The following is a 24130-nucleotide window of genomic DNA, read 5'->3' as shown; positions in this document are numbered from 1 at the left end:
GAACTGTCCCCCCATGTCTTCCAGCGCCTGCCGGGGACGAATGCCTGCGGCGGGTCCCGGCCCAGCCCAGACCCGGAGCGCTGCTGGCCCACACCCCGTCCGGCTCATCGCTGCAGCTCTGGGACCACATGCTATTATTTCAGGGAAATGGGGCGTCCCGGCCACTCTGCTCCACCAGAGACACTCCTGGTTTTGACCCAGAGTCTGGCGTTTTGGGGGCGCCGTGAGCTGTGGCTGCCCGCACGAGGAGGGGGCCAAAATCTGCGTCTTTGCCCCAGACCCGCCCCCCACACACACACACCCCCCACGCTCTTGTGCGAGAGGCTTGGAGCGAACCCGAAAAGCGAGGCCCGGAGCCTCGGGGGCCGACCGGAGGGCCGGGGAGCTGGCTCGGCCCTGGGCTCTCTGAAATCTTCAGACTATTTTTCAAACACTGGGGGACTGGTTAAACTCCAAAGTCAGTTTTTCCGAGGTTTGCTTTTCCCCCTCAATTTAACCCTGCTTGTAGCTGCTCCGTGGAAATTTAACCTTCATGTGTGTGCGTGTGTGCACGCAGGTGGGTGTGCACACAGACGCCTATTACAGGGGAACGGGATGGATAATAGAAACTTGGGAAGGGAGCCTGGAGAATTGCAACAAATTCATCTGTTTCCACGCCCCGCCACCAGGATAAGCTGGAAACAATTTTACTTTTTAGAGAGAGAGAGAACCAGCGGGGGGTAGGACAGAGGGAGAGAGAGAATCTCAAGCAGGCTCCGTGTGCAGCACAGAGCCCGACGCGGGGCTCAATCCCACGACCCCGAGATCATGACCTGAGCCAAAATCCAGAGTCTGATGATTAACCCACTGAGGCACCCGGGCGCCCCGGAGACGATTTTTAAAGTTGCCTCTGTGCCATTCTAGGCTAAAGAAGAGGTGTGTGGATAGAATTGTGTCTCCCACCCCCAGATTCGCAGGCTGGAGCTCTAGACCCAGAACTTCAGAACATGGCCTGATTCGGAAATAGGGCCTTTACAGATGTCATCAGTTAAGGTAAGGTGACTCCGGCCTGGGATGGGCCTAATCTAATAGGACTGCTGTGCTTATAAAAGGGGGAATTTGGACACAGACACACACAGGGAGATTACCACGTGAAGACTGGATCTGTACCTCCAGGAGCCACGGAACTTCTAGAAGCTGGCAGTGAGGCCTAGGACAGCCTTCCCAGCACCTTCGGAGAGAGCACGGCCCTGCCGATACCTTGATCTTGGACTCCAGCCTCCAGAGCGATGAGACAAGACGTTTCTTTTTATTTCATTCTTTAGATGTTTATTTATTTTTGAGAGACACAGAGAGAGCGTGAGCGGGGGAGGAGCAGTGAGAGAGGGAGACACAGAATCTGAGGCAGGCTCCAGGCTCCGAGCTGTCAGCACAGAGCCCGACATATGGCTTGAACTCACGGACTTTGAGATCATGGCCTGAGCCGAAGTCAGACGCTCAACCAGCCGAGCCACCCAGGCGCCCCTCCTTTTTTTTTTATTAACTATTAGTTGGGCACAAGTAAGCTAATAAAAAATGAATCTGCATTTCTTCGCCACACGCTAGAACTGTATCGTTCCTTCCTTCTTTCGAGGAACAAGGAACTTTCTATGCTCCTGTGTACTTAACCCGCATCGGCCTCATTGTTTCTTTCTTCCTCGGGTTAAAACAAAGTAACACCTCCACCCATGAAATGGGCAGCCGTGTGCCTTGAAGGGCAAGAATGAGGTTCTGAGGACCCACGGCTCCAATCTCTGTTCCACTATGTATTACCTTCAAGGCCTCACCTAGGTTACGGTACTTCCCAAACCCTTAGTGTCCCCGGCTGTAAAATGGGAACATTAACGTCTCCTGAGACCTGAATAAGGTCATACACAAAATGCGTGACCTGGGCAAATATTATCCCAAAGGGCTGGGTTTGCTCAGGTAGATTGAAGTGGTCCATTCACTCGGTAAACACAGCCAAGAGCTTTCTACCTGTCATGGAATGTTCTAGGTGTTGGAATGCAAACTAAATTCGAATGTTCCCTGTCCATTTGGTGTGTCGGCACCATAAGTAAACAGAATGTGATTACAGCTCTGGGAATGACATATGATGGGATTTTTCAGCTGTCGGTTGCAGAAACCCAACTCGAATCAGTGAAAACAGAGAAGCAGGAAATGTATTGGCTCACTTCCTGCAAAATCTGAAGTCAGATGGCCTGAGGCATGGCCGATACAGGTACCCAAACAATGCTGTCAGGAATCAACCCCTCTCTCCCCCTTGGCTCTCCTTTCCCCTGTGTTGTCATTCTTGGGTGACAAAGTGGCTGCCAAAAGCTGCCGGCTCACACTGGGCCCCATCTAGGGACTCAGCAGTAAAATCCTTTGTCCCCAAATGCCAACCAAAATCCTCGGGCGCGTTCTCATTGGCCTGGTTTCACTCACGTCCCTGTCTGGCGACCCCATTACACGGCTATGTGCTGCAAATACACTGAATGGCCAGGTCTGGCTCAAGCCAGAGGATTAAATGGGAAAGAGAAGGCATCTCTTTGTATTTTCCGAAGGAAAATCAGGACCAGGGAACGAACGCTAAGCACGCAGAACCCATAGAAGTCCGTTATAGAACGGAGGAGAGAGCAAGGGCTCTCCCTAAGAGAGGAGAAAAGGTGCCAGAGGAGGCTTCACGAAAGGGGAGATGGTTTGTGCAAAACACGGAAACATGTTCGCCCCGACGAGAAGTCTTTCTGTACATTTGGGATGAAGTTAATCTAACAAGGACCCTGAGTTCCCTGCTCGCAGGTGAGAGAACAGACTGACCGCTGTGGTTCGCTTTCCTGGACTGTATATGTCAGTTCTAGAATTTCCATTTGGTTCTTTTTTCTAGTTTCTACTTCTCTGCTGAGATTTTCCATCTTTTTGTTCATTGTGAGTATATTTTCCTTTACACCATTGAACCCAATAATAATAGTCACTGTGAAACCCTCGCGTGATCATCCCCACATCTGGATCACCTCAAGGCGGTCTACCCAGACTGCCATTTCTCCTGAGAGTAGGAGAGTAGGAGAGCTTCTGGGGCTTCGTATATCAATATAATTTGGGGTTGCATCCTGGGCATTGATGGAAGTCACATTGTGAGGGCTTTGGACACTTACATTTCTCCAGAGAGTCTTGTTGTTTGTGTTAAACAGGAAATTAAGTTGACTGGGCTAAACTTTCAAACTGTGCCTCTTGGTGTTTTGGGGTAGGTGGAGGTTATAGGGGCTGGTGGTCATCGTCCTCTTTCCCTGCATGCCCAGAAGAGGAACTTTCTCTCGGGATCCAGCCACACTTATCCCCCGACATGCTCTGATGTCAAGGAAGCATAGCCACAGAGATTGAGATTGATCTTTGGGTTTCCTGAAGCTGCCTACAATGCTGTGATTTCATTTCATTTCATTTTTTTAATTTATTTATTTTTGAGAGAGAGAGAGAGACAGAGAGAGCAGGGGAGGGGCAGAGAGGGAGGGACAGAGAGAGACCCCCGAGCAAGGCTCCCCACTGTCAGCGCAGAGCCCGATGTGGGGCTTGAACCCACAAACCCTGAGATCATGATCTGAGCCAAAGTCGAGAGTCAGATGTTTAACCAACTGAGCCACTCAGGCACCCGAAGACCAGTGCCCTTATAAAAGGGGTCCCAGAGAATGGAAACTGATGCAGTCACTATGGAAAACAATAAGGGGGGGGGCGTTCTTCAAAAGATGAAAAAGGGAGTTCCCATATGATCCAGCAATCCCGCCTCTGGGGTTACTGAAAGGACACGGGATCGTCATCTTGTAGAGATACCTGAAATCTCATATCCGTTGCCGCATTATTCACAGCATGGCTATTATTCACCAAGATGCGGAAACAACCCAAGTGCCTACCACAAAAAATGTGGTTTGCCTACACAGAGTGGAATATTATCGAGCCACGAAAAAAGAAGGAATTAGCACTTTTTGTGACAACCTGTGTGGGTTGAGGGCTTTACGCTAGGTGAAATAAGACAGAAAAAGACGAATGCTGTCTGATCTCTCTTCTATGGGTAACCATCACTCTGTTCCCACAGAAACAGAGAGTAGAGTGTGGTGCCCAGGGGCTGGGGGTGAGGGACACGGGGAGGTGTTGGCTCAAGGGCACAAACTTCCAGTTGTAAGACGAGCAAGTCCTGGGGATCTGAGGTACAGCATCTCGACAACGTATCATGGACTTGAAGGTCGATAAGAAAGTAAATCTCGAATGTTCTCATCCTCCGAAATGGTAATTAAGTGAGCGATGGGGGTGTTCCCCATGCTTAGTGTGTTTCTAATCCCTTCAAAATGTAAATGGGTATCGAATCCTCACGTCAGACACCTTCAACTTACACAACGTTCTATGTTGATTATCTCTCGATAAAGCCGGGGGAAAAAGAGGCCGGCAAGGTCCCTCCGCCCTCCTGCCCCGTGAGCACACAGTGAGACGACGCTGCTTAGGAACCGGGCAGCTGCCCTCCCCAGACCCCAAATCCGCTGGCCGCTTGATCTTGAACTTCCCGGCCTCCGGACCTGTGAGGAACAAACGCTTGTGGTCTCAGCCCCTGAGTCCATGGTATCTTGTTATACAAGCCCAAACTAAGAGACCGGCGTTTGGCAAACCTTTCAGACTATGACCCACAGGTAGGAACACTGCGCCTCAATCCAGACGGCACACAGCACCCCCACATACACACTCACACTCATATACACACTCATAGACACACACTTTCCGAGACGAAAGTTTCATGAGATAGTACTTAGTCTCACCATTCGTGAGGCCCTCTGGTACCTTGTCTTCTCTCGTTATTTAAATGCTGCTCATGGCTCCCTAAATGGATTTCAATCGTCATTGGTGGCTACGAGCCTCATTTTGAAAAGTACCGGCCCGAAGACACAAGGAGACGCGGACAAGAGTGTTTGTCACGGCGTTGCTCACGGTAGGACGGCAAATACAGCAAAACGGAACCGGGAAGCACACCAAGTCCCCGCGAAGGAAGACCGCGGATCAGCAAACGCGGTGGGTTCCTACCGGAGGAAACTACACATAGTGGACAGGAGTGAACCAGCGGACTGTGTATCCATGTGGGTGAACTTACAGAATAATGCTGAGCCAGAGAAGCAAGTTGTAGAAGCAAAGATACAGTTGTATACGTATGGGGAAAAAAATACGGAGCTTACATAGCTACAACTTAAAGTCGTTTAACGTAGGGGCGCTCGGGCAGCTCAGTCGGTTGAGCGTCTGACTTGATTTTGGCTCAGGTCGTGATCCCGGTGTCGTGAGATCAAGCCCCCCGTCAAGCTCCGTGCTGAACGTGGATGCTCTCTCTCCCTCTGCCCCTCTCCCCGACTCGTGCGTGCTCTTTCTCAAAAAAAAAAAAAATATATATATATATATATCTATATATTGTGTATGGAGATGTTTATGTTTATGTAGACATGTTCACAGAAATGCACAGGAGTAACTAACATCGAATCCAGAATAACTGTTAATTCTGGTGGGACGTCAGGACTTCAGTGGTTTGTTTTATCCAGGGACGTTTACTTTCTTTGCCCGGCGGAGGGTGTGTGGCTTTTGTTCCGTGAGTCCCTAGATCTTCTGGTCCCCTGTAGTCTCTGTTCCTTAAAAGCACCTAATGAAAGACAAGAGGCTTCGGGACCTGGAGTCCACTTCTCCAGCGTCCCAGCTGCCGATGCGCCGTTTTGCCTGTGGCTTGAGTACTTCCCGCGACGTGCCAGCCCTTATTAACCGAGGATTTGCTCGGACCCTTTATAAAAGTTTAAGTGATACGCTCTGTACAGAAGACCCAGAACGCAGCTCCGGCACACCGTGTTCGCGGCAGGCGGCACATTATAATGCATTAATTTATAAGGGAAAATCTGCAGCCCGTTTCTTGGCCCTGGGCCCATAAACTAAGAAAGATTGCTCAGAAACATGCACTGTTTGGTGCTTTTAGATGTTTAATGGCCTCAGGAATGAAGAAAGATTGGCGGAGGTGGGGCGGCGGGGAGCTCACTATTTACTATGGGGACTCTGCCCCCAGCCCTTTTCCCCACAACAAATTCTTTCCAGGTCTCTTTCAAAAGGTTTCATGGCGAACCAATGCATAAAGGCCCCATCGCAGGCTGGCCTTTATAAACAACAAAACTAGGCTACTGTGGAATAAATTATTGACTTAGCAGCTAAGGCACCTGGAGGAGGAAGAAAGGAGGGAAGTGTGTGGATATAATTGGGCCTCGTTGGAGAGCAAATTAAGGTAGTACGTGTCTCATTTCTCAGTGACCCAGCTTGGGAGGATTCTGGAGCGTTTCCAAGAACAGAAAATAAGGCCTGGGGCCCCTCTGATGTGGAAAAGTACCGAGGGCAGGGTGGACTTAGGCGGGAACGTCTCGCCTTTAAATGGCCCTGTCCTGGCCCCTGCCTTATGCTGTCACTTCTAGCTGGCTCTCCCGTGGGTGCACAGGTGGCCTGCAGGGACCCAACATTTTCCCTGTGAAATCACTTCCTCTCGTTAGGATGGGCCTCCGAGTGCTGGCCTTTTGATCCTGCCTTTATTCCCAAACTGGAGATAAGGCTGAGTAAGACCTCATCCTTCCAGAAAGCTGACCATGATCCCGCCTTCCGGGCACATACCTTTAGAATCAACTCCCGAAGGCCTCGTCTTCAAAGGTACAGACTTGGGACGCTGGGTCCCCCTCTTCCTGGTCTTCTTGGGTGACCGGGAATGACAGGCAAACTATTGATTATGACAGAGCCGTCGTATCAGCTGAGGGACAAAAGGTTTCCTCCATCATGAGTTGAAACCGGGACCATGAGCTCCATGGAGGAAAGGGGCAGGCAAGGTTGGGGGGCCCTGAGAGCGGGGAGGCGAGGCTGGAGAAGCAGAATATGAAAATAAGTAAGCAGGGGCGCCTGGGTGGCTCAGTCGGTTAAGTGTCTGACTTCGGCTCAGGTCATGATCCCACGGTTCATGAGTTCGAGCCCCATGTCGGGCTCTGTGCTGACAGTGTGGAGCCTGCTTGGGATTCTCTCTCTCTCTCTCTCTCTCTCTCTCTCTCTCTTTCCCTCTCCCTCTCTCTACCCTTCCCCCACTTGCACTCTGTACCTCAAAATAATTTTTTAAAAAATTTAAAAACATAATTAAGCAAGGAGATTTGAGACAGAATGCCTGGGTGCAAGGCAGCACGACCTTGGCCAGATACAACCTTGGGGGCTAAGCGCCCTCCGCGTCTCCAGATCCCTCCCCTGCACTGTGGGAAAATAACAGTCCCTCCCTCCCCGGACCGGAATCGGGTGGAGTCCTAGCGGAGCCCCGGGCTGCATTAAGTGCTGAATCCTCACCGGCTTCACTGTAGTTTCGAGAGAACAGAGCAGACACCCTGGCTGAGCAGGGAACGTGAGCCTCGCCCCTCCAGCCTGCCAGCGCGTGGAGGGCACTGAGTGCCATTTTCGTCCGCGCCCACGTTCCCCTCGGGTGCAGATCAGCACCCAACAAAGGTCTAATCCAGAGTTCACCTCCGGGGAGAACCGGGAGAATTCTCCTCCCTGAACGGCAGCATAAACACGACTTCTGGGTCTTTCTTCCTGCACATCCTTCCTCACTGGAGTCTATTTATTCATTTTCCTCTACCTAGCTACATCGTGCTTGGCAGACCGCATTTGGGTGGACGCGGGACCCCAAGGACCCAGGTCTCAAATTCCTGATGCGTGACCCGGGGGTGGGGAGCAGGAGGAAGAAGGTGGGAGGGAGCGAAAGTCAAAAAGGTACCGTTTCTCAGCCACTGGGGCGGCCGAAGTTAAAAGTCCGAGGATGAGAGCAACCAGACGGCTTCTTCCTTGCTGCTGGGGACGAAATCCCACCGCTAAGTATTCACCCACGAGAAACAGAAAGACAGCCACACAAAGACTTACACCTTTTTACTCCGAATAGATCCACACCGGAAACAACCAAATGTCCGTCCGGAGGGACAAACTCAACACTAGAAAGTTCGTGTCGTTTATCTGATAGTCACATTTCGCTGGGCGCCCTGTATCATCGGGAAACCCTCCCCAGCCTGAAAATGTGTGCAAGCCATTACAGGGGAGCAGAGAAAGATGGTGCAGCCACCCAGACCAAGAAAGGGAGCGGTGTGGGGGGAGCCCGGGCCAGACGGGAGAGACGCGGAGGCTGGAGGCTGTCCTTCAAGGGAGCTGCCCGCAGGACTGTGCTCCCCGGGAACCCCGCCAACGATGGGCGGTCTGGTGGCGCCCAGGGAGGGGGCCGGCCTTGGCCCCTTGCACAGGGCTCCTCACCTGGGCTCCGAGAACCGGGTGGGGGAACATTCCTTCGTGTCTGTGTCGCCAGCCTCTGATGTATTTCTTTCCCTTCCGTTGCGATTCCCCCCTATTACGAACCACAATAATGAGCAGAAACAGTGACTTTGTTGCCCGTAAAGGGCAGACGTACCCTTTCTATGTAAGCCTATGTTTTCTGTGTTGTGCATTTAAAAATATGCCGAGGGAGCCCGGGTGGCCCATCGGTCAAGCGTCCCAATCGTGAGCTCAGCTCAGCTCTTGATCTCAGGGTCACAGAGCCTACTCGAAGAACCCAAACGAAAGAGACATTAGTCTGAGGAGGGGTCCAGCAGAGTGCCGAAGCGGTCAGGGCTGCCAAAAAGGACGGGCTGCCACCCGTGGCCACCTTAAGCGTTGCGGGGTGAGCGGGGCATATGGGAGATGCCCGGACCCCACGAGCCAGCCTCTCTGGGTGTGCTCAGCCGGGAGCACCCCTGCAGCCTCCTGCCCGGCCCGGCTCCCCTCACCTGCTTCCTCCCGGACCTGTGGTGTTGCTCTCCTGCTCAGTGATATTGCCCTCCCTCCCCATTCACGTCTTGAAGCCCACCCCCAAAGAGGTGGAGTCAGGAGATGGGGCCTGGGGGGTGACGAGAGATAGAGGAGGGCGTGAGGGTGGCCCCCCCCCAGATGGGGTCGGAGCTCCCCCCCTCCTCCATGCGAGGACACTCGGAGAAGGCAGCCCTCAGCAAGCCAGGGGGGGTTCTGCCCCGATGTCCAATCTGCCGGCCCCTCGATCTTGGACTCCCGGCCTCCAGGACGGGCCGACGTAAGCGGTTTCGAGCCTCCCCTGCTGCGGTATTTCGTCTGAATCGCCGAGCTGACCCAAGCCAGCGCCCTCGGCTGCGACGCGCTGTGAGTCTCAGTGACGGGACGTCCCGTCTCGTGACCGCATCACAACCCCGCCCGGGGGGCCGCGCCGCACCTGCCCCGCGGCTCTGCCTTGTCCCGGGAGCCGGGTCTGTCTCCACTCGCCGCGGTCAGGTCCCGGGGCGCCCTGGGGCTTCCCGAGTCAGCCCACCCCGAAGGCACCCCGGGCAGGGCCGGCCACCACCGTGGCCTTCGGGGCCGGACCGGAAGGTGGCGGAAAAGTCCGGAAAGTGGACCGGAAAGTCCGCGGCGAGTAGGTCAGCGGGTCTTGTTAAGAAGGTGGAGTCGACACCTTCCAAGCTTGTCCCTTCTTCCCTGATCCCCCCGTCACCGCGGCGTCCAGGCCTGCGTCGGTTCTCACCTGGGCTACCTTGGCGGTACCCTGTCTTCCTGGGCTCAGGTCTCGGGTTCCGATTCATCCTCTTAGTGCAATTGTAAGAGTTCCAGACTCGGGCATAGCTCGTGTTTGGGCTTTGGGGACCACGAATGAGACCCCGACTTTTACGAACGTCTTATTTTCCCAGATAAAAATGTTAACAGAAAGAGAAGCTCACCGGTACCCGCTATCGCCACCGCTTAATAAAATGCAGAGGCGACAAGTGAATTGTTACAACAGTCCCGACTGAATAAAACCAACCCGAGAAGAAACTCCCGACTTTCTTGGTTGTCTCGTTTCATCCGAGACCAAAGAAAGGGTTTGTCCGGTCCTGGTGCCGAGGAGCAGACGGGCGTTCGGAGCCACCGGCCCGTGGGATGAAACCCAAACTCCAGCGTGACTCGCAGTCCGCTGTCTTTGCCACGAGGAGCAGGACAAAATAAGAAGGGACCTGGAGGAAAGGAGGAGGAAACCGTGCGAGAAGAAAGACCGCAGTGCGTTGGAGAAATCAAGGGGGAGACGGCACAGAAGCTAGAGAACAAAGCAGGGGTTGGCCCAGTTCCGGGAAGGAAAAAAATAAACAGATGAAAACAGATAAGAGGACATCGCGAGAAACAAATGACGGTATCTTAGTAACTCGTGAAAGCATGGTGGCCAACACACTCAGACACGTCAAAAGCTATTAGTGGAAGAAAACCTCATGATGTTTAAAAATAGAAGTCAAACTCCAGAATCGCAGTTTGCATCCACACAAAAACTGGGAACGGGCAGCAGAAAGTGGAAAATTATTTAACACTGTTTGTCTCATTTTACATAAATACCCCTCCATTCCTGACCTCGAGCATTACAGAGACTCGACTGTCCTTTATAGCAAGGCTGGCGTCCTTGGAACTAAAACCCCTTTGCGCCTTTCACGTCACGAGGGAGGAAAGAGGGAGGGGACATTAGTGTCCGTCCGTAACGGGTACCGAACGATGAGAAGACGAGGCAACGACAAAAAGCACGGGCAAGAGAAAGCATGCGGCGCGTCTTGGCCGCGAGAATAAATCAGACGGCACAAAGCAGACCCTAACGCTGACTCAGAAAACCAAAGCCAGCTACACGCTGCGTGCATGGGCACGCCTGAAGCAAAGGGACAGGGAGAGGTTGGAAATACAAAGGGGACCGATGCGGACGACAGAGCCGGGCCTCAGACGAGAGGTGGGCAGAGCAGGCAGAGCGGGTCGGGCACCGACGTCACAGGATGGAGAGGCTACAAATCACCACAAAGTTGGTGGCTTTGAACAGAAATGTAGTCTTTCCGGCCCCCGGGGCCCAGGGGCCCTTCCTGTCTCTGCCTGTCTCCACCGGACTGTCCCCTCGGCATCTCTTTTTCCTCCTTTTCTCCTTTCTCACCAGGATGCTCCTGCTGTTATCCAGGGTCCGCCGGGAGAGGCCAGGGTTATCTCCTTGTCTCAAGAGCTTCATCACGTCTGCGTAGACCCTTTTGACGAATATGGTCGCATTCACGGGTTCCGGGGACTTGATGTCATCTGCTGAAGGAGCCCACAGTACGACTCAGGTGTGCGGCCCTGGATAAGGGGTATCTTTTTGGTGCCCGGACGTTGCACCTTCCTCCCTCTCCACCAGCACCAGGCCAAGCATTCTGGAAACGTCTAACAGGCCTCCTCCGTGATTCCGGGGCCTCCCCCAATACATGTGGCCACCTCCCCGCTCCCCGAAATCCCTGGGGGGGTGGGCAGCAGTCTGAATGGAAGCGAGGGCATCACAGAGCCTGTCCTCTCTGGCCGCACCTGCCTGTGGGCTCCATGCCTTCACTCTGTGTTTTTTCGGGGGGGTGCGTGTGTCATCGATGCAGATGGGGGGGCTCAGATTCCCAAAGCCACTGATCGGTGCTCCCGTGACTCTCCCCGGTCAAGAGTAGCCCTTGGCAGAAATCCTGAGAGAGAGAGAAAGAGAGCAAGCCGGCCTGAGCAAGCCAGAGCCCTACATGCTGTGGGGCTGCGTCCGGATCCCGCGGGGCCCTGTAATGACCCTGATGGGTGGTTCTGCTCCGACAAGAACGGGGGCGTCCACCAGATCAGCCCCTGAGCACCGAGGACTCCCGCAAGCTGAGGAATTCTGGGTGGTGCCAGTGACGTCCTGACAATGCTTCTCTGTTAGAAATCAGGAAAAATGGGAACGGCGTGTGGAATGTGCCGGAAGCCGTGCTGAGTCCCTTCCGGGCTGCCTGCAGGAGCGAAGGGAAGGGCTGTCCCAGTGACCCTCGGTCCCCCCCACCTACAGATGGGGTGTCGGCAGAGAGGCGGGGCCCCTCCTCAGAGCCCAGACGGCGGCCATGCTCGCCGGGCCCCAAAGGAGACCCTGCCCCTCCTGCCCCTGCAGGGCCGGCCCAGGCTGGAGGGGCTCCGTCCCCAGAGTTCGCTGGTGAGCCTAGAACGTGATCGACTGAGGGGCGGCCTCCTTCCACGGGGCCCTTGTGTTTGAAAGTCTGTGAGGAAACCGCACCCCCACCCCCACCCCAAGCAGCTTCACCCCCTTGCTGCCCTGTCTCCAGATTTCAGCCTCTTTCTCTACCAGAAACCGAGGTGTGGCCGAGCCACCCCACCCAACTTCAAGAGCCTTCTGGAACATTCTGAGGACATGTGAACTTCAGGTGGTGACGCTCGTTTCCAGAAGGGACATAAATGCCTTTGCTGGGGTTGCCCTCGCGCCTGCTCTTTGGAAAAGGCCATCGCCCGGGCCTGGGGACGGGGCGCCAGAGGCTGGGAAGGTCCGTGGCGGTGGACGGGCCCGCAGTTGTGACCGACAGCCACCTGCCTTCCCGCCTCCCTTCATCCTCTCTCCCTCGTCCCTCCCTCTTTCTGATGTCCCTTTTATCCCCAATATAAGCCTGATAAGGATTCAGTGGAGAACATGTAAAAACTGCAGAAACACGTGAAAGAAGACCGTTTGTCACACGAAGGTGACAAGGACATCGATGGTGACGCTCCATTGAACCCCTGCTGAGCACTTCCTGCCATCAACACGTTGACTTATTTATTTATTTATTTATTTATCTCTGCCTAAAGCTTTATCGCTTCCATTTGGCCCACGGTGTGGCGAGGGCCCCGGCTGGTGACACAGCTCCCTAGTGACCGCAGGGAGACCCTGGGGCACGAGCTCTGGCCAGCGGGGACGCCAGAGGGACCCCGCAAAGCCTGCCCATCTCCGGACGCTCCTCGTCCTGCTAGAGGGTGAGCCTCGCGAAGGAGACTTCCTCGTCCAGCCCAGCCTGGGGGCCAGGCTGCCGAGCGAGTCGGGGGTCACCGTCTTCCCGACGAGTGTCACCCGCCCACCCGGGAAGGGCGTCTCCGGGGGCACGGCCGGGACGTACAGACCCAGAGGGGCCGGTTCAGGTTCTTGCCCAGAACCAGGGCGCTGTCCGTGGGGCCCAGGGTTGGACCCCATGCGTCCCGCGTTGCTTCTGCGCGTCCTGGAGGAGGCCGCTGCTGCCTCCGCTCGGGTGTTGCGCCTTCAGGGGACGCTCGGTGGCCTCCTGTTTCTACCCAGGCCGCTCGGGGAAGAAGTGGGCCGGCCCTGCAGAGCCGCGTCCTCCCGCTGGAAACTGAGGCCCGAGGTGGGGAGCAGGTCACGTGGACTTGGGGGGCGGCGGCCTCCCCCTCGGGGGACTCATTCTGACGAGCCTGGGAGCTCACGGTTGATGGACAGTAAAGGGGTCGGCTCGGAATAGGGTGTGGTTGGTATTAAAGTCCCTTCATCCCCACAACGGCCCAGGGTCCCGGGGTGGCCAAGAAGATGGCTCGGAAGGTTGGAGGGGGGTCGGAGGCTGCTGGGGGCGGGGGGGGTCCCTGGGTCTGTTCCGTCCAAACCCGGTTGAAGCAAGAGACAGACCCCAGAGACCGCCAGGTGCCCTGCCATCAACACGTTTAACTCCAGGCCACCCCAGCGGCAGGTGCTGTCACCGTGCCCATTTTGTAGATGAGGAAACAGAGGCTCAGAGCCAGCCCTGAGGCATGGAGATGCTGGACTGTGAAGCTGGCTCTCGGGCTGCCGTAGCCTGTCCTAGCCCCTGCCCCTCTCTGGTCCCTGAGTCAGTCTACACAGTCCCCCGGGACCCTCGTGATGCAAATCAGGAGCCATGCTGCGCCCGGAGCGCTCTTTCCACTTGGCATTGGCCCTGTGGCCCTGCGGTGGAAGGTTCTGGTCCTCCCCCCCTTCATTTCCTCCGGGGAATGTCTGCAGGCACTGAAAGGAAGCCGAACCCCTCCCTCCACCCCAAGGGTAAACATTTCGGCCGCCAAGGAGGGGAAAGAAAGAACCTCCACCTTGGATTTCGTTCTCCACCGCGGAAAGCCAGGCCGTGGAGGAGAAGCAAAGGGGCCTTTGTGCAGGGAGCCCGAGGGAGGGGGTGGCGGGCGGTGCCAGGGCCAAGCCCCCAGCCCCACCTCATGCGGGCACAGGCGTGGGGTCAGGTGGGGCGGAAAGCGGAAGCAGGCCTGGGTGCGGCTCCGGCCTCCCAGAGGGTCTCTGGTCCACAGGCCGGGCGAGGGGCTCGCGTTCTGCTCACAGGGGCTGAACTTGCTGAATCGGGGTGGCCCAGAGCGGCAAGCCCCCTGCCCCGATTCGGCGGTGACAGCCTCCTTGTCCCAGCTTGCTTGAGAACAACATAGGTTTTATTTTAAGAAAGACGAGCCTGTGGAACTTCGGTGCAGGAGGCGGGGGGGGGGGGGGGGGGGGGGGGGGAGCATTTCGTCTCGCCGGCGACCAGGGGCCTGTGCTTCCAAGGGGCCGGGGGTCTCGTTGATGGTTCTGACCCCCTGAGCACATGCTTCACATGGTTTTCCAGCAGTATAGACGCAGAGAAGGGTGTGCTCTCATCCCTGTGTGATGGGCTGGGTTCCAGATCATTCCGATGCTTCAGTCATGGCCCTGGAAATTCAACACCAGGTGCATAAGCTGTCCTCGTTATAAATGTTCCCTGAGGATTTGAATGATGTGGGGGGGGGGGGTGCACAAGATACTCCCGAGTGACACTCAGCAACCAGGGGACGGAGAGAAGCAAGCATGTGTCGTACCCCGTGTCCCCAGAATGGCAGGCACCGTTATAGGGCCTGACACGTATTAAAAGCCAATTAATCCCCACAAGAGCCCAAGGAGGCAGGCCCTAGTAACGTCCGTTTTACAGGTGAGGAGACTGAGTCACAGAAAAGTTAACGTTCCCAAGAACACACAGACAGTAAGCCAGTGATACGGGGTTCCAAGCCAGGCCACTTTGCAAACACCGTGTTACTCTATCTGCGTGCCAAACATCCGGGTCCTTTCAGACCGAAGAAGACGCAGGGAGCCCCACCCCCCCCCCCCCCCCCACACACACAGACGCACAAGCACACACACGAAGGGGACAGCCCTGCCGTGGACAGCCGCACGGCAGGAGCCCCGGGATTTTGTTGTCGCTGTTTGTTTTTGCATTTGAGTGTAGGATTCTATTTTATTTTTTGACGTTTATTCATTTATTTTAAGAGAGAGAGCGCACGAACGGGCTCTGTGCTGGCAGCAACATGAGGGGCTCGAACCCACAACCGTGAGACCGTGACCTGGGCCAACACCAAGAGTCGGACGCTTACCTGACTGAGCCACCCAGGCGCCCCAGGGGGCCCGGGGACTCGACTGTCAGGCGTGGCAGGAGAGGGGGTGCCGGGGGCCTGGGGCAGGATCTCGCGGTCCACGAGTTCAAGCCCCACGTCGGGCTCTGCGCTGACGGTGCGGAGCCTGCCTAGGATCCTCTCTCTCCCTCTCGCTCTCCGCCCCTCCCCCACTCACGCTGCCTCGGTCTCTCTCAAAATAAATACATAAAACTTAAAAAGAAGGGGCGCCTGGGTGGCGCAGTCAGTTAAGCGTCCGACTTCAGCCAGGTCACGATCTCACGGTCCGTGAGTTCGAGCCCCGCGTCGGGCTCTGGGCTGATGGCTCAGAGCCTGGAGCCTGTTTCCGATTCTGTGTCTCCCTCTCTCTCTGCCCCTCCCCCGTTCATGCTCTGTCTCTCTCTGTCCCAAAAATAAAAATAAACGTTGAAAAAAAAAAAAAATTAAAAAAAAAAAAAAGAAAGAAAAAGAAGCCACCTCACTTGCGCTAACTGGTTACAGCAGTCCGAGGAAACTCACACGGCCGTCCTCTCGGGCTGATACACGGAGGCTCCAAGATGAGACGTGCCCGGCATGGGTGTCCCTCTTGTGGCCTGGTGGGGACAAAGCCACGTGTCGGGCCTTTTAGCGGATCTGGGGGTGCAGGGACCTGCCCCTCGGGCCTGGCCCCAGGCCTCTTGGCTGCCTTCCCTCCCAGGGCCACCAGCTTCTCTCAAGCGCGGCCCCGTAGTGCATCCGGGTGACCGGCGGGGCTCTCGGGGGAGGTGGGGGGAAACTTTCCGGAGCGCCTGTTCTCAGCCTCCAGAAACGAGCCACCGCGTGGCTGCGCAGAACTTGTAGCCGTGTGGGGAAAACGGAGTCTCCAAGAGACAATTAGGCTAGTGCGTTCTAAGCCCCGCAAGCAAGGTCGGGGGCAGGGTGGGTGGGAGGCCTCACCGAGGAGGTCAGGGAGGCAGGTGTAGGAACATCAGAGGTGACACTGGGGGTGGGAGGCAATCTCTGGGCCGAACCTTAAAGAACCAGCACTGATCGGCCAGATGGGTGTTGGGGGAAGAGGTGAGGGAACAAGGCGTGGGGGAGGAGCTTTGGGGAAGTGTTTCAGGAAGAGAGAAGAGCGGTGCAAAGGCCCTGAGGCAGGAATGTGTTCGGTGTGTTGAGAATCGCTAAGAAGGCCGGGTGGCTGGGGCAGCTTGGGCAAAGGGGGGGGAGATGTAGACTCCATCAGAGCAGTGACGAGGGTGGGGTCAGCTCTTGCAGGGGGGCCTCGTAACGACTTTGATGCCGACCTTGAGCAAGTCCGGGCCCCTGGCCACAGATAGATGTGTGAGCAAATAGGACAGTCACGAAATAAAAGCTTTCTTTCTCCTGGCCCTGCCTGATGCCCTGCATTCGCTTCCCAAGGCCAGCGTATCAAGCTACCATAACAAGGCGGCTTAAAACAACAGGAAGGCTGAAGTCCGAAATCAAGGCGTCGGCAAGGCGCTAGGAAGAGACCGCCCCGGCTCTGTCTCCCAGCCGCTGGCAGTGGCCAGCCGTCCTTGGCTCGTGGACACATCTGTCCCGTCTCTGCCCGTGTCTTCACATGGCCTCCACCCCGTGTGTCTGTGTCTGGTAAGGACACTCACCATCAGGGTTAGGCCCGCCCAACTCCAGCAGGACCCCATCTTAACCTGATCGAATCTGCGAAGACAGTTTCCACATAAGGTCACGTTCACAGGCCCCTGGGGTCAGGGGTTGCGCATATCGTTTGGGGGGGACGGGGACACAACGCAACCCATCACAGGGCCCTTGTCTGCCAATTATTTGCCCCGTGTGTGCGTGTGTGTGTGTGTGTGTGTGTGTGTGTGAATGTGAATTTGCACACGGCGTGGTTGGGTTATTAACTCACAAAAGTTCATTTCAAAGGACTTCAGTGTTTAACTGGAGTGCGTTCGCAGGATGCCCCAGCCGCAAAAGCTCACGGTCACGGGTGCACCCCCGGTCAGAGTCTTTGCCATGGCCGAGGGCGAGTGGGGCCAGCCAGCCTGGATTCTCTGCGTCTGAGAGCCACCTTTCCCAGAAGACACCAAGCCCACCCGCTGGGGGGTTCCTGTCCTCAGGCAGGGCTCAGAGAGTGTCTTTTCAGGGCTCCAAAGATCTCTCTTTTCCCACAAACGGGGGGTTCGGAGCTCTGGGGGTGGCCAGATGGGAGGCACGTGTGCTGGGGCTGTTGGCCGGGGGCAGAATGGTCCTCTTTTCCGGAAGCCCTGCAAGTTCACCTGGGCAGATGGAAAGAAGGCCCAGAGGAGCCGGGAGCTGGGATAGTGGTTCCCCAGGGCCTTGGGGACAAGGTCTCCTGTGGGGAGGACAGGGACCCAGCCCACACCGGGGCTCACCATGGAAGAGAGCGGACAGAGCTCCAGGACTCAAACTTCTGCCTTCCCAGCCCGGAATCCTCCCTGCACGGTCCTAGGCTGACGGGGTGGGGGGGAGGGGAGGGGGTGGCCCAGGAATGCCGCCGTGACTCCTAAGGACATTCACCTCCTCCCCTGGTGGCAATGAAACGGTTAACTCCCCCTCAACTAAATAAAGAACCTCCCGGATGATTCTCATGAAGGCTCCAGACATCCCTTTCCACCATGACTGCTATGGGCTGAATGCCTATGTCTCCCCAGAATTCACAGGCAGAAACCCCAGCCCCCAGTAGGATGGCACCAGGAGGTGGGGCCCTTGGGAGGTGATTGGGTCACGAGGGTGGACCCATTGTGTTGAGATTCATGCCCTTGTAAGAAGACACATGAGACAGACCCGACCCCACGGGCACCCCCAGACCGCCCTGACCTCAGGCATGCAGCCTCCGCACGGGGGCAAGTAAGTGCTGGTCATCTGAGCCGCCCGAGGGACCGTATTCTGTTACAGCAGCCTGAGCCGCTGAGACGAGGATGGCTCGGAAACGAGCAAGCCCATCATCGAGTGCATCCGGAATGTGAGGGTCCAGATTCAGCTCCCAGAGGCTCCGGAGACCGAGCTGGGGGCGGTGTTTGGGGAAGATGGGTGGTATAGACACATGCCTCCAGAACAACTCCGTGTGCATGCTGGCTCTGCCGTTAACTAATGGAAGGACCCTCGATGCGTTTAATTTCACACCCCCGCCCCCCACCGTGAGTGGGGAGCTACCAGCCCCGACCCCACAGAGCAGCTCACGGCTGACAATGGTGCCTGCCCCGCGGTGAGCGTGAGTGCACAAACGTTATGACTATAACGTTTCAGATCCTCCGAGATCTGGCTCAGAGGGGAGGCTGGATGGGGAGACGTGACGTCGTCTCGATGGGCCTGTCTCTTGTCAACCTTGCTTCCCCCTGCTAATGCCACGGAGGGCGCAGACGGTGGGAAGCGGGGGCTGTACCGGACCTCACGGCCGTGCGGGCTCATCCGCCGGTGGGTCCTCGGGGCTGGCGAGCCCCTGGCGCCTGCGGTCTCGCTCTGGGGACACCAGTGGTGGCCCCGCCGGGAGCGTTGAGTAAGCAGGAAGCTTGGCTCCGAAAATCGCAGCATGACTTGTGCTTCTGGGAACGCAACGGTGGTCTTCTGTTTACTTTGGCAGGCGGGGAGGACTGTTGAGTGAAGATTTTTTGAGTCCGCACCATGGGCTTGGAGTAAGAGGAACACCAAAGTTGCATCGGGGCGAACCATTTCAACGTTCGGAACATCTGCTCGTGAATTTCTTGGGCCAAGTCACGCTCCAAACTGACGTCGGGGGAGCCCCATCCTACAGGAAGCATTCCCAACACCACTGCATCAGCTGTCTGTTGCCACGATAATGCCACGTAGCCACCAGCTACGACGCGTCTTTGAGGGGCTCGGCCGATCGTGGCTCAGCTTGTGTATTTGTCTAGAGGACAGCTGGCCGTCGGCCGGTCTGGGCTGACCGCGGTGGGGGTGGCGGGGGCCAGCGGGGCATGTTTTCACGGTGATGGCAGGGACCCAGGCCAGCGGGCAGACGCCTACAGGCCCCTTGAGGCCTAGCCCAGGCGTCCCCCTGAGCTGTCACACCGGCCGCCTTTCCACCGGCCAAAGCCAGGCATGTGGGCGACCCCAGGGCAGTCCAAAGCAGAGGCCTTGGATCTGGGGCAGGGGCAAAGAAACCGGGCCATCTGCACCGTCAAACACGGCCGCCCGCCCCCAGTCGCCGCTGAGCTCCCGATCTGCTCAGCACGTCGGCGTTCAGTGAGTCCTACGTTAGCCGAAGCAGGTGAGAACGTACAGTTTGCACCCTGCCTCCCGGAATAAATTTATTTTTCTGTAGCTCAAGTTCGACAATCCAGCCCCGCCCCCATCTGCCTCTGGGCAGATGTCATCTCAGCCGATTTAGGGTCAATTCGTTCAGAACGGCACGTTCTTGGGCACTTGGTGGTTTCCCCTCCCTGTTCCGTAATTCGGTCAGGTTTGAGATCCAGGAAGCTCCTGGGGTATTGTGGGGGGGGGGGCGATTCCCGACTTTGGCCAAGGCGTCCCAGCTCCCCGTGTGGACTAGGTCGTTTGTCCCCATGCTGTGGGGGACCCATGTCTCATCCTGACTCGGGACCACCCGGCCCTGCTGGGGGTGAATGCAAGGGGCCGTCAGATGCTCTCACCAAACTCTGGGGGCCCTGGGGAACCCAGCGGGAAGGAATCAACAACTGACCCCCACTCTTGAGCTCTGCTGTCCCAATACTGCCTGGAGGAGCCAGTGGCCCATAAATGGCCATCTTTGCTCTTCTTGTGCGGCAGAGGGGTGAGGGAGCTTTTCCACCACGAGGGGGTCCCCCCTCGAGACCTAATCGTCTTCCGAAGGCCCCCACCTCCTCACGCCATCATCACGTTAGGGGGTAGGATTTCAACCTATGAATTCTGAGGGGACACAAACATTCGGTCCCTGGCAAACGGACGAGCAAATTCACAAATGATGGTTGACAATTCCTACGAGAGAATATTATTCTACGGGAAGCAGAAGGAACAAACCATGAATACCCCCAACAGTACGGGGAAATCTCAAGAATATTATTCTGAGAGAAAGAGGCTATTACAGGGGCGCCCGGGTGGCTCAGTTGGTTAAGCGTCCAACTTCGGCTCGGGTCACGATCTCGCGGTCCGTGAGTTCGAGCCCCATGTTGGGCTCTGTGCTGACAGCTGGGAGCCTGGAGCCTGCTTCCGATTCTGTGTCTCCCTTTCTCTCCGCCCCTCCCTCACTTGTGCTCTGTCTCTCTCTGTCTCTCAAAAATAAATAAACATTAAAAACATTTTTTTTAATAAGAAAAAGAAAAAAGCTAAAAAACCACATGTTCTCGAGGATGCCATTTACATTGTACTAAGTTCCGTCTTTAGGCAAAAAAGATCCACCTTAATTTGTCTTGAGACAAAAGTCATCGGTGATGCTAAAAGCACGGGTGGTCCTCTCTGGGGTCCCTGACTGGCCCTCTGGGTGACGGACCTGCTGTGCATCCTGACTCTGGTCACACAGGCGTTTGCACGTGCAAAATGCGTCGGGCCGGACACACGAGATGGGAGGCACCACACGCGAGAGAATTGTTCCCCAGTACAAACGAGGAAGATAAGTAATGGTTTCTCCTCCGCTCGGAACCCACTAAAGAACGCACGTGAATCAAGGTCTCAGTAAATGAAGGAACGAAAGTGTGCCCACTGCTTCCTGGGGTCGCCCCGGTGTGAGCGCCGGGACCTCTGAGTCTCCGGGCCTCCTTTCCAGCTCCCCTGAGTGGCGAGTGTCGCCAACGTCCCCAGGTTTGTCCCGGCAGGAAACACACCCTGTGAGTCAGCGCTGTTGACTCGGGAAGGGCTCCCTGCGACTCGTCCCCCTCCCCCGCCCGTCTTACCTTCCGTGACCCACGAGCCAGCCGGGTGAGGAAGGTGACCTCCCTTGGACTTAGCCCAACGGGGAGGCCACACCTTCCTGGACTGGGGGTCCCTGTCTGGCTTCTCCTGCCCGTGTGAGCTCAGAGCCCCCAAGGTGGGGTCGTGCCTGGGGCAGTCACCCAGCCAAGATAAGCTGCCCCCTGCCCAAGAGAGCGTCCGTCCGAGTGTCCCTGCCCACGGAGCTCCCGTGCACTGATGTCCCCCATCGAGCAGTCAGGGCTGCTGAGCGGAGTAATTTCCACACGAGGCCTGTGCCACAGCAGGGCTTTGGAGCCCCTCCCCCCATGCCGAGCTCCCAGGGCAGGCGGGGTCACGTGTGGCCTGCCCTTGCCCACACGCTGGGGGCCACATGGGCTTTGCTCAAGTCCAAACGGGGACTGGGAGAGAATGGCCATGTGGGGATACCACCCTGCACCCCCAAACTCCTGCTACACCTCCCTTTCACTGGTACTGGAGATCTCAGGGTCCACCCTGTCACGGGTTGAAAAGAACCTTCTAGGGGCGCCTGGGTGGCGCAGTCGGTTGAGCGTCCGACTTCAGCCAGGTCACGATCTCGCGGTCCGTGAGTTCGAGCCCCGCGTCGGGCTCTAGGCTGATGGCTCAGAGCCTGGAGCCTGTTTCCGATTCTGTGTCTCCCTCTCTCTCTGCCCCTCCCCCATTCATGTTCTGTCTCCCTCTGTCCCAAAAATAAATAAACGTTGAAAAAAAAAAAAATTAAAAAAAAAAAAAAAAAAAAAAGAACCTTCTAGAAGGCATGCTCAGCATCCCCTCACCACTCGACCTGGAGCCAGGCGTGAAGAATGGTGGTGGTCAGAATGGAGGCTGCTGTTGAGCCGACTTTGAACTTGAACAATTTCGAAATCCAGCTCCTAGGCCTGCGGCTCGGCATATGGGGGACACGCCGTCAGGTCTGGGTGTGGAGCTCGCAGCAGAGGCCTGGGGTCTCTGGCACAATGCGGCATTTACAGAACTGTGTCGTGAGTGTGTGTGTGTGTGTGTGTGCACGCGCGTGTGTGTACCTGGGGACACAGTGCTCTGGCTGGTGCTGACGGGAGGGCGCCGTGCATCTGGAAAGTGTCAGGTTTAATGCCCAAGCCACGGGCCCGGGTCAGCTAAAAGTACATGTTTGCTCCGGGCTGCCGCTGTGCAAACTCCCGCCACTCGGGCTCTGCCGGGCTCATGTCAAGTTCCCTCAAAGACAGTGGCCCCTTTGTCAGATTCCATTCCAATCCGTGTTTCAAAGTCGCTGGCCTGCCACGGGGCCCCCCGCCTCAAACAGCTGCGGGCAGCATCTGTCTGAGGCTGCATTCATTCTGCAGCGAGAAGGAAAATATCGTAATTTAGGGCGCACGTCTACGGCTCGTCCGCCAGACTTCAGCCCTCCTCCCCGGCTCCAGAAAACTCCATGTCCCAGCTGATTGCGCACCCATCACCTCAGATGCTGTTAGGGTCGCAAGCAGCCCATAGTACGTCCGACTCTGTCCCTGGGGGCCTGGTTCCGCTTCATTTGGGTCTTCGTGGCTGTCACGTGGGAAATCCTTTCCGTGTCGATGGGGTTTGGTTTGTGTCCTGGAGGACGGTGGGAACACAACAGTGTGTGTGTGTGTGTGTGCATGCATTTGTGTGTAAGAGGCGGGGAGAGACTGGGGATCATACTATCTCAGCCTGGGTTCAGCCCTAAAGCAGAGCTTGAGATCGAGTCTTGCGTGCAGGGAGTCTGGGAATGTGGTCTCGGAGACCAGGAGTGTGGGGGAGGGGGAGCGGAAGCAGAGACAAAGGGGCACCAGTGAGGGTCCTTATGAACTGACGGGCCATCCTACAGGTCCTTCTGACAAGTCATGAAATGCAACCTCAGAACGGTCCCCCAGGAACATGGGACGGGCAAGCATTTCCATCAACAGCTGACCCCACTGGTGGTCCCGTGATGCTAACTCACCCACAGTCCTGGGGTTCACATGCACGAGGGCCAGAAGGTTTCCTGCATGGGCCCCCTGCACCCGCGCGCCGCTGGGCGAGGCCCCTGCAGTGCTGATCACTGCGGCGGCAGCTGGAGCAGGCACAGGGGCTGAGAAGGTTCTAGAAAAACCGGCGTGGGTCCCGAGCCCGAGCTTGCCTGCCCTGAGTCATCCCGGGGTTCTGCCCTTTGGGAACGTCGCTGTCGGCTGGCCAAGAGCGTGTCCCTCTTCAGCCAAAGGGAATGGGGTGCTGGGGCTTCCCCAGTCTTCAGCCCAGGAGGACCAAACAAGTTCCCATCTCTTGGGGAAGGGAACCAGAGAGCAGGTCTTAGTGGTTCCCCAGCCCTGGGAGCCTGGGGGGGCTCAGTCGGTTGAGTGTCAGACTCTTGATTTGGGCTCAGGTCATGATCCTCAGGTCATGGGATCGAGTTCTCCGCTGGGCATGGAGCCTGCTTCAGATTCTCTCTCTCCCCCTCTGCTCCTCTCCCCTGCTTGTGAGCGCTCTCTCTCAAATATAAATTAATTAATTAACTAATCAATTAAAGAGGAGAAGAGGAAAATTAAGGCTGTCCTGAAATCTCAAAAGATCCCTCAACCAGCTGGAGGAAGATGGGCTGGGGTCAGCAGGAGGGGAGACAAAGTCCATTAAGAAGTGATTTCATGAGTCCAGAGAAGGGGTGATTTGATTTTAAGCTCAGGCATTGCCACGGTGCTGGGGACAATGGGATAAAACTTTGAGATGTTTCAGAGAAAGTCTACGGGATCTGGGGGTCAGTTGAGGGAGGCAGCCAAGGGGGGAGTCTGAGGTCTCCGGTCTAGCCACTGGGTGGAAAAATGGAACACGATTCATCTGCCGTGAATGTCCCAGCAGGCCAGAGTCTCACATAAATATCCACATCATGCTGTGGGGTTCTCAGAATGTTGATGTATCACATGACCCAACTGTTGTGCGTTTGATAATTCCAGAAAAGTAAAGTAGTGGGGAAAACCCGATTTTCTACGGAGGCAGGAGGTGGGTTCCGCTCTTGACAGAGTCA

The 24130-nt window shown here is 56.4% G+C and overlaps 1 long non-coding RNA gene across 1 annotated transcript; it reads right to left on the bottom strand.

The window, feature by feature from the left end:
• Nucleotides 1-14429: 14429 nt before the first annotated feature.
• LOC123587751 lies at nt 14430-23487 on the bottom strand. The gene is made up of 3 exons (XR_006707500.1): nt 21912-23487; nt 15732-15842; nt 14430-14536 (listed from the first exon to the last, which is right to left on the bottom strand). It is a non-coding gene; the product is annotated as an uncharacterized LOC123587751 (long non-coding RNA).
• Between the last annotated feature and the right edge of the window lie 643 nt (nt 23488-24130).

The sequence above is a fragment of the Leopardus geoffroyi genome, chromosome D3 (genome assembly GCF_018350155.1).
Source record: "Leopardus geoffroyi isolate Oge1 chromosome D3, O.geoffroyi_Oge1_pat1.0, whole genome shotgun sequence".
In the NCBI taxonomy this organism is placed as follows: Eukaryota; Metazoa; Chordata; class Mammalia; order Carnivora; family Felidae; genus Leopardus; species Leopardus geoffroyi.
This window is presented reverse-complemented; position numbering and strand designations above follow the sequence as displayed.